This window comes from Alexandromys fortis, unplaced genomic scaffold (assembly GCF_014885135.2).
Source record: "Alexandromys fortis isolate MF-2015 unplaced genomic scaffold, M_Fortis_MF-2015_v1.1 scaffold_204, whole genome shotgun sequence".
Classification (NCBI taxonomy): Eukaryota; Metazoa; Chordata; class Mammalia; order Rodentia; family Cricetidae; genus Alexandromys; species Alexandromys fortis.
This window is the reverse complement of record NW_026068116.1, coordinates 1,160,204-1,175,617: the sequence shown is the minus strand read 5'-3', so window position 1 is coordinate 1,175,617 and position 15,414 is coordinate 1,160,204. Positions and strand designations below refer to the sequence as shown.

At 41.5% G+C, this 15,414-nt stretch overlaps 1 pseudogene; it reads left to right on the top strand.

Annotated features, from left to right (window-relative positions):
• The first annotated feature begins 7,278 nt into the window (after window positions 1-7,278).
• Window positions 7,279-9,327, top strand: LOC126490175 (stromal membrane-associated protein 1-like; annotated as a pseudogene).
• The last annotated feature ends 6,087 nt before the right edge of the window (window positions 9,328-15,414 follow it).

Below are 15,414 nucleotides of genomic sequence, written 5' to 3'. Positions count from 1 at the left end.
AGGACGTTTTTAGCTAGTATTGGGATGTTTGTTTCCGCCTGCAGGGATTCATTATTTTAAATTAGTGAGATAATGTTCCCTAACTTTCCAAAATTCCGCTTAGCCAAGTAGCTTCAGAAGCTTTAAGGTTGTAACTGTAATTCCTTTCTTCCCCCCTCCCTTCCTTGCTTGTTTTCTTTATCGCATTCTTGTGGTAAAGATTGGCAATGCATGTTTATGCTACTTTGTACAAATCAAGCCACTGTCATAGAATTGTCTAATTCCCTATGGAACCCCAATTCTTTTGGGTGGAAGATGTCTCAAAACTCAAGATATACTCACTGCTACTGAAGTGTTTATCACTAGTAAGCTAAAGCATGTCTACAGATCATGTCCATTGAAGAAGACTAAGATAGGAAAGACCAGTTATCAGATGCTGATTTATTATTTATTTAGTGATTTGCTTAAAGCAGAGCATTACTTCCTTTGCTACCTGGAACAGAAGGACCTGGAGAAGTAATTAAATACAGTAGGCTGTTTCCTTAGCAACCTGAACACAGAAGCTTACAAACCACCCCAGCCCCCACACAGTTTCTTTCAAACCACCACAGTAATTGTTAGCACCCAGACACACCTGGCCCCATCCCTTGAGGACCTGGAAGAGTCTGTCACCCCTGCTTGCTTGGCAGACAAGTATTCTGACCTGCTGAATGGCCTCTGTCTGTGCACGTGCGCTGAGCCTTGTGCCTTTAAAAGGCATAACTCCGCATACTCCCCTCATTTCTTCCTCTTCCTCTCTCCCACTCATCTCCCTCTCTTTTTGGCTCTCTGTCTCTGTCTCTCTCCCTCTGTTTCTCCCTCCTTTCTCCCATCCCATCCCAGAATAAAATTCCCCATGTAATCTCTGTCTACAGGCGTGTTTGTCCCTCACTCTCGGTGGTTTGGACTTGAACTGCTAAGGTCTATCTCTGTGCTGTACTGTAACAGTAGTGTTATAATTATTCACCTATACCCTTATGGGAATCAGTCATCCATCAAAGACCAGTGTTTATGAATATGTTAGTTTTCTTTAAATCTTCTATACTCTAGTCATTCCCAAAGTTATTTATTTAAGAGCTTTGCTCCCCTCTTCCTTTCCTTGGATTGTTTTGTCCACCTATAATTAGATGGCCTTGTCATGATTTGCACTCCATTCCATCAAAGAATGCCCTGTTACTCCAAATGATTTTAATTCTGTTCATTAATGCCACTGTTTCTGCTCTAAAGATTTGTGGCCTCCAGTAAATACACATTACAGCATCACAGAGCTTAGTTTAGCTGTCCTAAAATGTCTACTGTGTTTGAACTCTTCTGCCCTTCCTGCCCTTTCCATAATTGTAGTAACAACTGATCATTTTATTGTCACTATAATGTTGCCTTATACAAATTATCACATTATTTAAATAGCAAAACATATAGACATGCATTTAGAATTTTCATGTGTAAATAGAGATTTATGAGTCACCTGTGTCTTTTGCAGCTTGCAAAAGATTATTTTCTTTTAATTGTTTAATAATGATTCCTTGGGTAGATATAGCAACTTGTTTCTGTATCTGTTAAGATTAAGGACATTGAACACTTTGGGTCTTTCAGTCTTTGGTAATCTTGGACAAAACTTTTAGAAGCATTCCCGTGAAGATTATGAACCTCTGCCTTTTAATCCTTTTCTTAAATATTTAAAAGTATGATTACCTGATTATATTTTTCTGATATATTGAACTTTAAATTGGCTGCCAAAGCAACCATTATTTCATATCTCCACTAGCAGGAAATGAACTCTCTTGCCCAGAATTCACATCAACTTCCAAGAGTCGCTTTTCTCTTATCTAGGTGATTATCTTGTTGTGTTTTCCTTAATTGATTAATAAAGTTTTTATATCACTTCTTATAAAACTTTGAAATAAAACAGATCACACACCAAAATAAACCTGAACAATGTCTACACATTGGATTGCTTTTTGAGATTATGATATAAGTACATAATTTGTTCCTTTCCTTTCCTCTTTCAAAGTTCTCCTTACTCTCTTTCAAATTCGTCTCCACTTTCTTCATTAACTGTTGTTGTAGGCATATATTTATATGATTATACATGTATATTCATAAATATAACCTGATCAGTCTGTATAAAGCTGATTTTATGTATGGTTTTATGTCTGACCACTTGGTGTTAGATTACCAATTGGTATACTCTTTCTGGGGAAGACGATTTCTCTCACTCTCAGCGATCCTTAGCTGCCTGTGTAGGGTTGAGGTCTTAGGGCCGTTCCCCCATCCACTTGTCATATCTTTGTTCAGTTTGTGTTTAGGCAGTCCTGTTGGTGAGGCCTTTGGTCCAGCTTGATAGCAGACACAATCTCAGGGACATTCCTGATCCTGATGCTTACAGTCTTCCAGCTACCTCTCCTCCCATTTTCCCTGAGCCATGGGGCTGGAGTGTTTTGCAGATGTAGTCATTGGGATTGGGCCCCATGATGGGCTCCATCTGTGGCAAGGAGTCATTTACTTGATGAGAGATGAGGACTATACTTACCTATGACTGTAAGAACAAATATTTAGCCGGGCGGTGGTGGTGCACGCCTTTAATCCCAGCACTCAGGAGGCAGAGGCAGGCGGATCTCTGTGAGTTCGAGACCAGCCTGGTCTACAGAGCTAGCTCCAGGACAGGCTCCAAAACCACAGAGAAACCCTGTCTCGAAAAACCAAAAAAAAAAAAAAAAAAAGAACAAATATTTAGAATCTACCTAAGGGTTATGATGGTTTAGTAAATGGTGGCAGGTTCTCTTATAAAATCCATGATACTGGATCTTACATTTTTACTATTGAAAGTATTTGTATGTACTTATGCACCTCCAAAACCTAAGAAGAAAACAATATATGACTGATGTAAACTTTAAATAATATTTCAGTGTGCAAACTCAATATACAAAAATCAAAAGCTTTTAATTTTTTTAAAAATTATTTAACAATAATGAACTTAGTTTAAAAAAGAAATTAGGAAAAAATATTACATTCATAAGAACACAAAAATATAGCAAGAAACAAACCTAACAAAAGAAATGAAAGACCTCTACAAGAAAAACTTTAGATATTGAAGAGGATTTTTTTTTTTTTTTTTTTTTTTGGTTTTTTTAGACAGGGTTTCTCTGTGGTTTTGGAGCCTGTCCTGGAACTAGCTCTTGTAGACCAGGCTAGTCTCGAACTCACAGAGATCCGCCTGCCTCTGCCTCCGAGTGCTGGAATTAAAGGCATGTGCCACCACCACCCGGCTTGAAGAGGATATTATATGATAGAATTTCCATGCTCTTGGACTGACAAAATTAATATTATGCCAAAAGTAATCTGCAAATTCAATGTAATCACTATCATCAAAATTTTAATGCCACCCTTCACAGAACTGAAAAAAAAAAAACTCAAAAAATACGTATCGAAATAGAAAAGACCACCAATACCCAAACAGTTTTAGGCTGAAAAGAACACTGCTGACATTATTACAAGACCTAACTGTTAAGGAATATTTTCCTAACGCGAGCTCTCCGCTGATGCAAATTCCCAATCAAGCCAAATCAAAACAAACCAAATTAAGAAATATCCAGGTATATATCTGCGCTGGGGGGAGGGGGGAAGCCAACCACCGGGAGGAAGAAAAGGAGACCAAGTGTTCCTCTTTTGGGAGTTCACTTAAATATTCTTGGGCGTGGTCTTGACCCCCCCGGGGGGGGGTCAGGACCTGGCCTGCTGGGATTTGGGGTCCAGAGTGCTTACTCTCAGAGTCAGGGGGCTAGGATAGATGCAAGGGGCTGGGGCCTAAGCTCCCGACTTAACACTAACTTCAAATTATACAACAGAACCTTAGCAACAAAGAAAACATTACTATCCAATTTGAAGACCAGAAGAGAGGACCTCAAAACAAACCCACACAGATAAGGTCACTTAGTATTCGACAAAATAGTCAAAAGCAGAGCATTTTGTGTACTGGCTAAGAGCCGAATTCCATGGTACTTCTCTCTTTGCTAGCTGGGACAGGGGAGAGGTATTATTTTCTGTAGATGGTTTTCTTATAGGTCAAGTTCCCTGACCTCACTTTATATGCTCACATTCTTATACTTAGCCTTCTCTACTCCTTCAGTATTTGCTTTGCACTTGTCCAGCTCTCTAATCCCAGAAATACCTGCCATTGACAGAGAACAGTTATGTCATTGACAGAGAACAATCACCTGTCATTGACAGACAATGGTGTTATTTAACCAACAATGGTGTTTATCTAGCCAACAATGGTGTTACTCTAAAGAATGGGGCAGTGTAGGCTGAGTGGAAGAAGGGCGACAGAAATGCCTGTCATTGATGTATCTAAGCAACAATGGTGCTAATCTAGTCAAGGAGGCAACACAGGCTGAGTGGAAGAAGGGTGACACATTGGGACATTGGGCATTGGCGGAAACCCGATGTCCACTTGTGAGAAAAATTCACTGTTGGTGCCAAGCTGGCAGGCAGTTCACTGCTAGGGAGGTTGAAAATTCATGTTGGAGATGGCACCTGTGGCCCTAATGGGCTGTAGCAGCAGCAGCAGCAGCAGCAGCAGCAGCAGCAGCAGCAGCAGCAGCAGCAGCAGCAGCAGCAGCAGCAGCAGCAGGGGCATCATAGCTGGGCCCGTTACTGTGCTCTGCTAATGTGGAGAGCAAATGCTGGAGAGTTGGAGGGAGCATCTCCACGCAGCAGCCTTTGTCCATTGCCTCCCTTCTGTACCCATCACTCAGACTTCGCTTCTAATCTGCCATCTTACTGCAACCAGAACACAGGTTTCCTTTTTCTAACACCTTGCTTATACTCTCCACTAAAGTCAACAGTACTCGGTTATAATTTCAGGCTTCTGTTAGTATCTGAAGACAGACAAGTATGGAGCCCTTTGTAGCTTCTCTTCTTGATTTGTATTCTGTCTCCAGCAAGAAAGCTATTCAGATGTAATTTGCATTACTACTCCAAATTACTGTGACTTCTTTCTCTAGACACTCGATATTCCCAGACTGAATTTCTACTCATTAATATCTCATTTTTGGTCAGCCTTTAACTTTCATTTCTTTCCATCATTTCTCCTGAATTATAGCTCCATTTATTAAAACTGACCTCTATATCCTATTTGAAGATTACCAATTTTAAGTTTTATCTACTGGTGGAATTTTAAATTCAGGCGTAGGACCTGCCTGGGTGTCCTCATGTCAACCAATCCTGTTTGTGTTTATCTTCTGCGATCATCTCTACTTGTATAATGATTCCATGTTCCCAGTTTTCAAAACCTTGGTTTATTTGTAAAAATATTTTCTCCTCCAAATCTTTAAAACGGAGCGAGTGTTTGCCAAAGTTAGCTTCTATGGCTTTCTCTTTACTCCCAAGTGACGATTATAAATGGGCTTTTCTTTTTCTTCTTGAAATACAATAACTATGGATACTGAAGTCCTTACTGCCCTTGCAGCATTCTCTTCCCTGAGCACTGTCAAGCAACAATGCTCTACTTACATGGCCCAATGAAGCTTTAGGAGTCACAGTCTCTGTTACTATTTAACATGAAGAACTTTGGAGTGGGCCAACAATACCTAACTGTTTCAGGATAAAATCTCTTGGCCACAGAAAAACAGTCTCCTCTCATTAGTGGAAGCAGGCAAAGATGTGGTGTGAGGATTTTTATGTTCTTTAATCTTCTAGCAAGCACTTATTAGCTTTCCTTTGAGTGAAATCAATATGCCAATCTCTTTTGCAGTTTAATTCCCATTTCTTTTCATGCTCTTTTAATTAGTGAACTACTTCCCACAGCCCAACAATATGTTGGCTGTAGGTCTTGCTTTTGTCTTTATTAACCAATGGCGTAATTTCCTGAGTCCTTACAGGTGCCCAATTGGGAACTGAATCCCTGAAAGCTAGCCAAACGCTCTCATGTAATTAATCACAAGACGTGTTTGAGGAGAATACAGGATTCATTTTTTTTTTTTACAAACATGTAGTCACAGTGTTACAAAGTACAGAAAAATCTACAGAGGCCTAGCGAGATGGCTCTTTAGTTAAGAGCATCTACTAGTCTTGCTGAGGGCCAGAACTTGATTCACAGTGCCCCCATGAAGCAATTCACACATAGCGGTTACTCCAGTTCCAGGGGATCCAGCTCCCTCTTTTGTCCTTTGCAGGTACCACAGGTACCACAAATTCCTACATAGGATGCCACACATGTACAGTATTTAAAAATAAAAATAAATTCTCTTTTACTATTGATAGAACAAGGAAGTTTCACATAGGAACTCACAGCCGTTGGGACCCCATGCACACACCTGTACAAGTCCAAACCAGTCTGGAAAGGGGAGCTGGGCATGAGGCTCCGCCCCCTCCCCCCACCCAAACCCAGACAGGCCAGGAATTGCTGCCAGTTCTTGGCTGCTGGGGAAGAAGAGGCCTAAACAGGTAAAGCATGCTTCAGGGGAAGGCTGCACATCCAAGACTCTTTGGGCATCACAAATTGACCCTGACAGGAAAGAAAACCAAAACCAATACCACAAGACTTGGGTGGGAAGAAACAGAAAGTGGACCTGGGAAGACAGAAAAGGTGAATGTAATCTAAACACTCTGTACAAAACTCCCAAAGAACTGAAAGACAAAAATTGTATTTGAATAGAAAAAAATCTAAAAATGACAAATTCTGGATGGTTGTAGCAAGAGTATGTCTATAATAATTTCATTTAGTAAATTAGATTCATGATACACAATACCAATGAACCACATGTCTGAGATCTGCATGCTGGGCCAATGCTGCAAGACTTTTTTTTTTTTTTTTAAAGTTCCCTGAAGTGTCTGAAACACAGTTGAAGATACATGAGCAGAAACTGAGTGATCAATAGTAACTTAGAAATTATAGTGAGAAATAAAATACATGCCTCCAGGACTTCCCATTAATTGATAAAGATTAGCACATAATTTAAGGGGATTTTAAATCATTTTTAGACTCTAAGGTGTAATTTTCATATAAAATGAGGTGCAGCTTGAAAATGTGGTCAGAGCATGCAGTCACGCAGCCATTAGCATTACTGAGGTTAGTAATTCTTCAGTTGCGCTTCAGAAGGTCCACAGCCGCCCCTGGAGGAGTAGTCAAAGCACCCGCTGGAAACCTTCCCTGGTGTGCTTCCCTGGTGTGCTTCCCTGGTGTGCTTCCCTGGTGTGCTTCCCCGGTGCAGCTGTGCCTTTCATAGAGTAACGCGTAAACAGGACCAAACGAGTTACCCAATGGATGCACCTGTGGCTGAGTGTCTCCGTGACTCTTTGCCACGGAACAGTTCACTGCATGGAGAGCCGACCCCGTGCTCATCTGTTCAGTCCTTCCTGAGCATCTGTGTCCTACTCAGGATTAAGAGGAGTGATGCTGTCGTCAACATCTGCATGGGGCTGTTCAGAGGAAGCTGGTTTTCAGAGACCTTGTGTAATGAAGTAGTTGGGCAATGTGACATTTCTTTTTTTAACTTTGATTTTTCCTTGGTCTGTCTGTGTGTGTAGGTCACAGCACACGTGCCACACATGCGGCAAGATCTAAGGACACTTGTGGGATTCAGTTTTCTCCTTCTGTCTTGTGGGCTCTGGGGATGGAACTCAAGTTGTCAGGTTGGTGAAGATGGCTTTTACCCCCTGAGCCATCTCTCTAGCCTCAGTTTTTAACTTTTCCAGCATGATTCCTGAAGTTGCTGCAATTTTTCAATTTCCACTTTAGTAGGCATATGAGGCCTATTTATTCATATTGTCATATTGCTCTGTATATTGTCAACTTTAAAAAATTAGCTAATAAATTAATAAATAAAACTCTAAATATGAAGGGCACATTTAAAGACAAAAGCTACATCTGGGTATCTCTCCAGGATTGTTAAGATCCTTGGCTGTCACAGATTTATGCAGCTTTTGAGCCAGCCAGACATTCATGCAACATTGATCATCTCTTCTTTAATAGATGTCTTGAATCTCATTTCCAAAATTTTTCTGCTGCCTAAGTGCTGGGGCCACCACTGCCCTTCCTCTGCCCTCCCCATCCCTGCTCCAACCCTCCTCTAACAGCGCCACTTCCCAGCCTAAGCCAGTTCACTGCCTTGGCCACATTTTGCCTCCCATCCACCTATATGCTGGCTAGCAGGAGTCACATGAGCAGCACCAGCTCATTGGTCCAAACTGCTGAGGGAGAAGGACAAGTCACTATGCCACTTGGGAGGTCAAAGGTCCCTAAGGGGCTTCGTGGAACACTGGTGTGTTTTCTTACATCAGATGTGCTGAGCTTGGGGATAGGATATACAAGGTCAAGTCAGTCAGCCTATATTCACTGAGCACCAAAGCAGACACAGTGCATGCAAGGCATGGGAAATATAAAGCAAGTCTACTTTATATAAGAGAATTGTTGAGGACCAAACAGACCAAGCAGTAGAAACTTTCAACCGAGATAACTAATAAAAGTAAAAATATTATGATAACTAGGCCACAATTATTACAAATAAAGAAAAAGTGGGGGAGGGGTGGAGAAAGGGAATCAAAGAAACCTGCAAAGCCAATGATGGCTGAAAAGCTGCTGAGGAAAGATCAATAATTTGAAGCAAAAAGGAAAAAGACAAAAACCATGCTGGCCAGAGCAAAGTTGCAGAGCCCATTGTTGGTCTCTAGGACTTGAAGGCCCTGAGAGGTGCCAGTGGCCAGCGGGGGCACAGCAGCGCCATTCCTGAACCATAACCAGAACAAGATTGGGTTTCTAATCGCTCATCTGCAACTGCCCTGCCCCCACATAGCTGCCTCTGCAGCTGCAGCTGTTACCCTGTCTACCGTAACATCTGGGGATCTGGATCTGCCTATTGAGATTCAAACTGCAAAGTCAGAAGAAATAGAAGAGGAATGACTCTCCAAAGACTCCATCTTTTCTCTATATGGACCAGGAATGACCCAGCAATAAAGTACTCCTGCTGTGTTTACAGGACCCACAAACACACTATTTACCTCAGAGGCAGTGGCTGCCTTTCAAGGCTTTCCTTCCACTCTGTACCAGTGTCTGAGGCTCCCAGCCATTTAGGAATTGTGATGGGACAGAGTACAAGCACAAAGATGGCATGCCAGTGCACAAATGGTTTATGGAAATCACGCAAGCTGGAATCATTCCGCTTCATCAGAACAATCTTGTGTACAGGGAGGACTGAGGCACGGATGGGTGCATCACAGAGTAAGTGTGGCCAGTCACCAGCTCAGCAGCCTCAGGGAAACCTCTCCAAAATGAATCAGCAGGGTGGTGGGGAAGCTCCTCAGTCAGACTGAGCTTACAGCTGAGGAAGTGAGAGCTGCCAGAATTGGAGCGGACTGGTGTCCTGAGTGTCTCACACTGACACATATAGTTCCTGTTTATTCCTGGATACATCTTTTTATTTCTTTTTTACTGGGGGAGAAACTGTGATGTGGGAGTGTCATATATCAATCTGTTGATTTCATTGGTTAAGCAATAAAGAAACTGCTTGCCCTGATAGGTTAAAACATAGGTGGGAGGAGTAAATAGAACAGAATGCTGGGAGGAAGAGGAAGTGAGATAAGATTCCTCAGACAGACTCCATAGCTCCTTTCAGAGACACACACGATGAAGCTCCGACCCAGGATGACATAGGCTAGAATCTTCCCGGTAAGCGCACCTTGGGGTGCTTACACACATTATTAGAAATGGGCTAGTCCAGGTGCGAGAATTAGCCTAGAAGAGGCTAGATAGAAATGGGCCAAGCAGTGTTTAAATGAAAACAGTTTGTGTGTTGTTATTTTGGGCATAAGCTAGCAGGCGGCCAGGGTGCTGGGGACACAGCCCCGCCACTCCTATTACAACAGAACTGGGAGGAGAAGAGGAAGGGGTAACTGTGATCGGGCTAGAAATTAATTAATTGACTGACTGACTGACTGACTGATTGATTGATTAATAAAGTACTTTAAATTTTTTACCTGGTTGACCCTGTTGGTCTGTGCTCATTAATTTTGGTGTGGTGGAAGCAGGTCGAGTAATTGTCCTCTGTGAAGGACAGCTCTGTTCATATTTCGCATGATGTCATAAGCCACTTTGAGAAGCTGAGTCAGCTTGAGTAACTGGTTGTATTCTCAAAACTATAGCTCTAATGTTTGCATTTATGGGAACTATTATCATGTTAGGAATACCATTGACAGTGTAATCCAACCCCCAAATTAGCCAGTCATCCCGTAGGGTGGTACTGTATGATAAAATGATTAATCACATAAACAGAATGCAAACGTGCCACAGAGTACCATTTTCTTGGATATCAGACTCTTTTGCTTGCACTCAAGCGACTGTGCTGCTGTTATGATGTGCTCAACACTGTGCGGTTGGTGGGAGGAAGATGAAACTAGATTTCACTAGAAAACTTAATTTAATGAATAGTTTTAAGATTTCAAAGTTTTTCTACCTTTTCTTAGGTATGTACACAGTGCTAACATGAAGCCTTCTTCTACACTGTGTGCAGGGAAAAACACTGAAACAGAAGCCCTTCTAGTTCCTGAAGATACACCTATGGTTATAGCAGTAACTGTGTTTACATTTTATGGTGCCTAGTGGTGCCGCACATTTGTTCTCACTGCAGCACTCCGAAACTGCTAATAAAGTTAACCTTGAATCAGGGGGTGGAGTCAACTACTGGCTGACTGGAATTTGCCTTAGAGACTTTGGTGGACTCAGATAGAGAGGCACAGGAGGAGGTAGGGAGGGACTTGGAGAGATTCAAGGGCTCTTTTGCTCTGGGAAAGGGAGAGAGAGAGGATCACCTGATTGGCCCTGTGCTGCTCTTTAGAGCCATTAGAACTTTACCCAAATACATGACTCTAATGTTTTAATTAATAATAGAACAATTCAGATAAATGCTTCAGCTTACTATTGACAAAATGTTATTTCCCTATATTCTTAATTGCTGTTGTAGCTTTTTTTGCAACCTAATCTAAACTCAACCCAACTGTTTTTGTAAAACTAGAGTTTTAGCTATGATGGGTAAGGGTGGGGCAAGAATAGCAACACTGAAACACCAGTTATTCTTCAACAAACCACTTCATCTTGTTGTTTATCTTAGGTCAATTTCTGTTTTCTTAGATTTTTGTTTTCAAGTTTTTTCCTTTTTTTCCCCAATTTATACTGGTGGTCTGGGCAGAAAATAATGTCTCCCTCTCTTGTTTTTCCCACATGGTGTCACTAACAGAAAGACACCCTTAGTCTGTTTGTGTAAGCTAGGGACTAGCTACCTTTATCTCACTGTGGCCACAATGATCAACTGAAACAACTTAAAGGAAGCAGGTCTATTTTCCCCACGAGTTTCCAGGGTTTTAGTACATTGCTGCAGGGAATGCCTGGTGGAGCAGACTAGTTCACAGGTATGGTTGTATGCTGTGGCCACTAATCACATCATTGTGGGCCAGGAGGCAGAAGCAAGATAGGCTCCAGGGAAGTGGTTCTCAATCTGAGGGTCATGACCCCCAAACCACCAGAAAACACAGACATTTACATTATGATTCATAACAGTAGAAAATTACATTTATGAAGTAGAAACGAAAATAATTTGTAGTTTGGGGTCAGCACAATGTGAGGAACTGTATTAAAAGGTCGCAGCATTAGGAAGGTTGAGAACTACGGCTCTAAGGGCTGAGCACTAACTTCAAAGTTCTGCTCTAGGAATCCACTCCTACCAGGGAGATACACCTTCTACAAGTTTTACCAGATCACAAGACAGTAGCGCTGTCTGGGGAACAAACATTTAAACCACACACCTATGGGTGACATTGCAGAGTTAAAACAACATTCATTAGGAAGAGTTGTATGCACACACACACACACACACACACACACGCACACACACACACACTGATGTTAAGTGCCCTTTTGTATGTTCCTGAACCTGGCTGTAAAGTCCCTGACATCAGGAATATGGAGTAAGCTGTAAACGTACAGGACCTGGGAGTTTGGGGAGAATGATCCAGATTTTGCACACATTTAGTTGTCGCGTCCACCTCGACCAGCAAGGAAGACGCAACACCCGGAGCTCTTCTTGCAGCAGTTTTATTCAGGACTTTTTTTCACAGCTCTCTCTCTCTCTCTCTCTCTCTCTCTCTCTCTCTCTCTCTCTCTCTCTCTCTCTTTGGACAAACCTCTCCCAGCCCTTAAAAAGGCACAGGCCGCCAACCCCGGATTGCCAGGTGGGCACTGCCCATAGGTCCACGCATATGCAAGAAGCTGACAATCATTGCGTGATAATAGCATGAGTCAGGCCTTAGCCAATAATAGGAGCTGATTGTCACAGAGAGCACTCGCTTTTGGGATCGCGGAGGGCGGAAGCCAGTACCATTAGGTGCAGCTCCACGCAGCTCTCTACATTTAGTCAAGAGAAGTAGAAAGGTACTCTCATGGATCTGAGCTTCATCTGGTGAGAGAACAGTAAAGAAGAACATGAACAACAGGAACAACAAATAATCTACTTGTCTGTGGATAAATTACATGTATTTTAAAGACAATGATAATCTGTTACTTTTTGTCTTAAGGATTTTAATATAAAAGAAAATGGTCAAAGGTATAATTAACAATGAGGATAAAGTTTCTTTAATGAATATTTAAATAAGCCATAGGGAAATTATCAAATTATTTTTTATTGAATTTCCTTTAGCACATTCAGAGTAGAAAATAAAACACTCTCTGGCTTGGAATGCTGAAATGAAATGAAGACACAGCCTGAGAGTACTCGCTGCTGTTTCTAGACATGAGAAACAAGGGTTTGTCTAAGACTCTGCTGAGTGGAACTGCCTGTAACCTTTTAAGGAAGGTGCCACTGTGGTCCTTAGTAAGGATGTCCTGTCCTCTCCCCATAAAGCTGCATTAGTCAGTGGATTAGTACAAGAATTTTATATTAGAATGTCTTAGTTATCAGGAACATAAGAGTTGATTGCAGAGCCAGTATACAGGCTTCAAGTGGAAAAAAAAAACCTCCTCCATTTTTGTTTCCTGTGCTTCCATGACTGTCTGTGCAGACATTATTTTCTGCTAAACAAGTCTCGTTTGCTTTTGTTGCTGTGTTCTGTGCCTTCCATAAAAGCAACTCTACTCTGAGATAAATAAATCTCCATGTAATACCAAAAAATAAGCAAATCATCATGTACCCTGGATATTATTAGAATGATAAATATTACATCCATCTCTGGATTTAAGAAAAGGAAAATGTACATACAATACAAAATTATCTCTGACGGGAGATGCAAGAAATCAGAAAGGGGCCGTTTTTAATGCTCAGAGTGAGGAGCTTCATGTCTTCAAACTGAAATTTTATTTTCTGTGTATGGATTTTTTATTTAGTTGTATTAAGATATACCCAATTCCAAATGAATTGTGCATTCTAAAATGTCTTTTTTTTAGTTTGGTCACAATAATTCTGTTATTGCCCTCATCATACAGATGGCTTCTAAGAAGTAGGAAGGATAATTACCATGGATTAATACCCGTTAAGGTTCTATTAAATATATCAAACACAGAGTTTGTACTCAGGGATTTTTTTTAAGGCAATTCAAATGCTCCTTCCATCTTCCATGCTGACAGAGTCTGTGGAGATAATTTTTGACAGTTTGAATAATGGAAATACTCGGAGACATTAGCCAGAGGTGTTCGTTTTCTTAATCACATAGTTAGGTAGAAGGAATGACTCAGGTAAGGGTTAAGCTCTAAATAGAGGCCATGGTGATGAGAGGCCACTTGAAAGACTCACAGCCTTGTAATTTGTGTCTGCAGTACTTCATCTGTAGCCGCCGAATTCACGGATCTTTATAACCACCCAGTTCGTGTTTCTCTTCTCTCCCCATGCACCTTTTTGTTTTCTCCTGTGCAATGAAATTACTAGAATCAGAATTTATATCTGTTTTTGGTGTGAATCTCACAGAGTGCTTCCTTCCCCTGTTGAATTTCATGTCATAGTTCACGGTAAATGTTTGCCAAATGAATTAATTATAGAAATTTATTCTCACTGTTTTGTATGACAGTGATAATATTTCTTTGGTTTATGAACAGGTATCAGATAAACAAAGGTGAAAAGTTAAGTTTTGGCATACATTAATGAAAGGTACATAGATATAGTGCTGCCACCTTTTAAAATGTATTCTTTTACAAATATATATACATATATGTGTATATACATAATACATTTCAATTATATTCACCTGATTGTTTTCTCTAAGCCCCTCCCTCTCTGAGTCTTTTTTTTCCCAACAGGCCCCATGCTACTGGCATGTCTTGTGTGTCTGTGTGACTGCTTGCGAGAGTGTGGGTGAGATTTGCTTATTCTAGCAGGTACAACTTACTGAAATGTACAGCTCCTCTTCCTCCAGCAACCACTGCAGTCCTTTGCCCACCAGGGAGTGGTGAGGCATTTGAGCTTTGAGCTCCCCTCTCATCCTTACTAGAACATTGGTGTACTCCATCTCGTGCTGATCATATACAGGTAACCATTGCCACTGTGAGCCCACAGGTGCTAAATCCATGTGTCATCCAGAAGACTGTTCCCTAGCACTCCTTCCCATCTCCCTGCAATCTTTCTACCTCTCCATCCATGTTCTCTGAGCCATGGAGGGGTGACTGATGTTCTGTGTAGGGCAGAGTACTCAATGGTCACTGATTCTCGTCACTTTGACCCGGTTTGAGTTTCTGAATTTGCTGCCGCCCACTCCAAAAAGCAGATTCTCTGACTGAGACTGAGAGAAGCACTAATCCACAGCTATAACACAAATACTTAGAGGACAGTTGGAGGCATATCCTTAGAAGAACATCAGCAGGTTTTCCTCCTGGGGTCTATGAATCCTCCAGCTGTGGGGATTTGAGCAGGCATACGATACCAGATGTGAGTTCTTTCCAGCAGAGTGCACGTCACGCCAGGGAGAAGGCGGTCGGCAACACTGACTGCTAGTAACAGTCAGTCGGTCGTTTATTCTCAGGGGAGCACCTTGGTAATGCTTAGTATTCTCAACACTATGAGACGCTATGACTCCTCAACCATACTAGGAATTGTTATATTCTAGAGGAGAAGCAATAACAAATGAGGAATGTAGGTGAGAAAAACATTAGTGATATCATTGGGAAACTTCTTTTAAAGTAGGAGAGAACCAGTATTAGCAGCCAGATGAAGTTTGTTTTGGAAAACTAGAAAGGGGTCTAATAGACTGTGCCTAACTGTCCAAGAAGGGAACCCCAGATCCCACAAGTAATCCCAACAGCAGGACCTTGGGAAACACTTTCCATTTGGATTTAAGGGAAAAAGTGAAGGACACACCTCCTCACTCACTGGGTGGACATGTAAAAACATAAGACTGTACAGATTACATGGAAATATGAAGTATTGT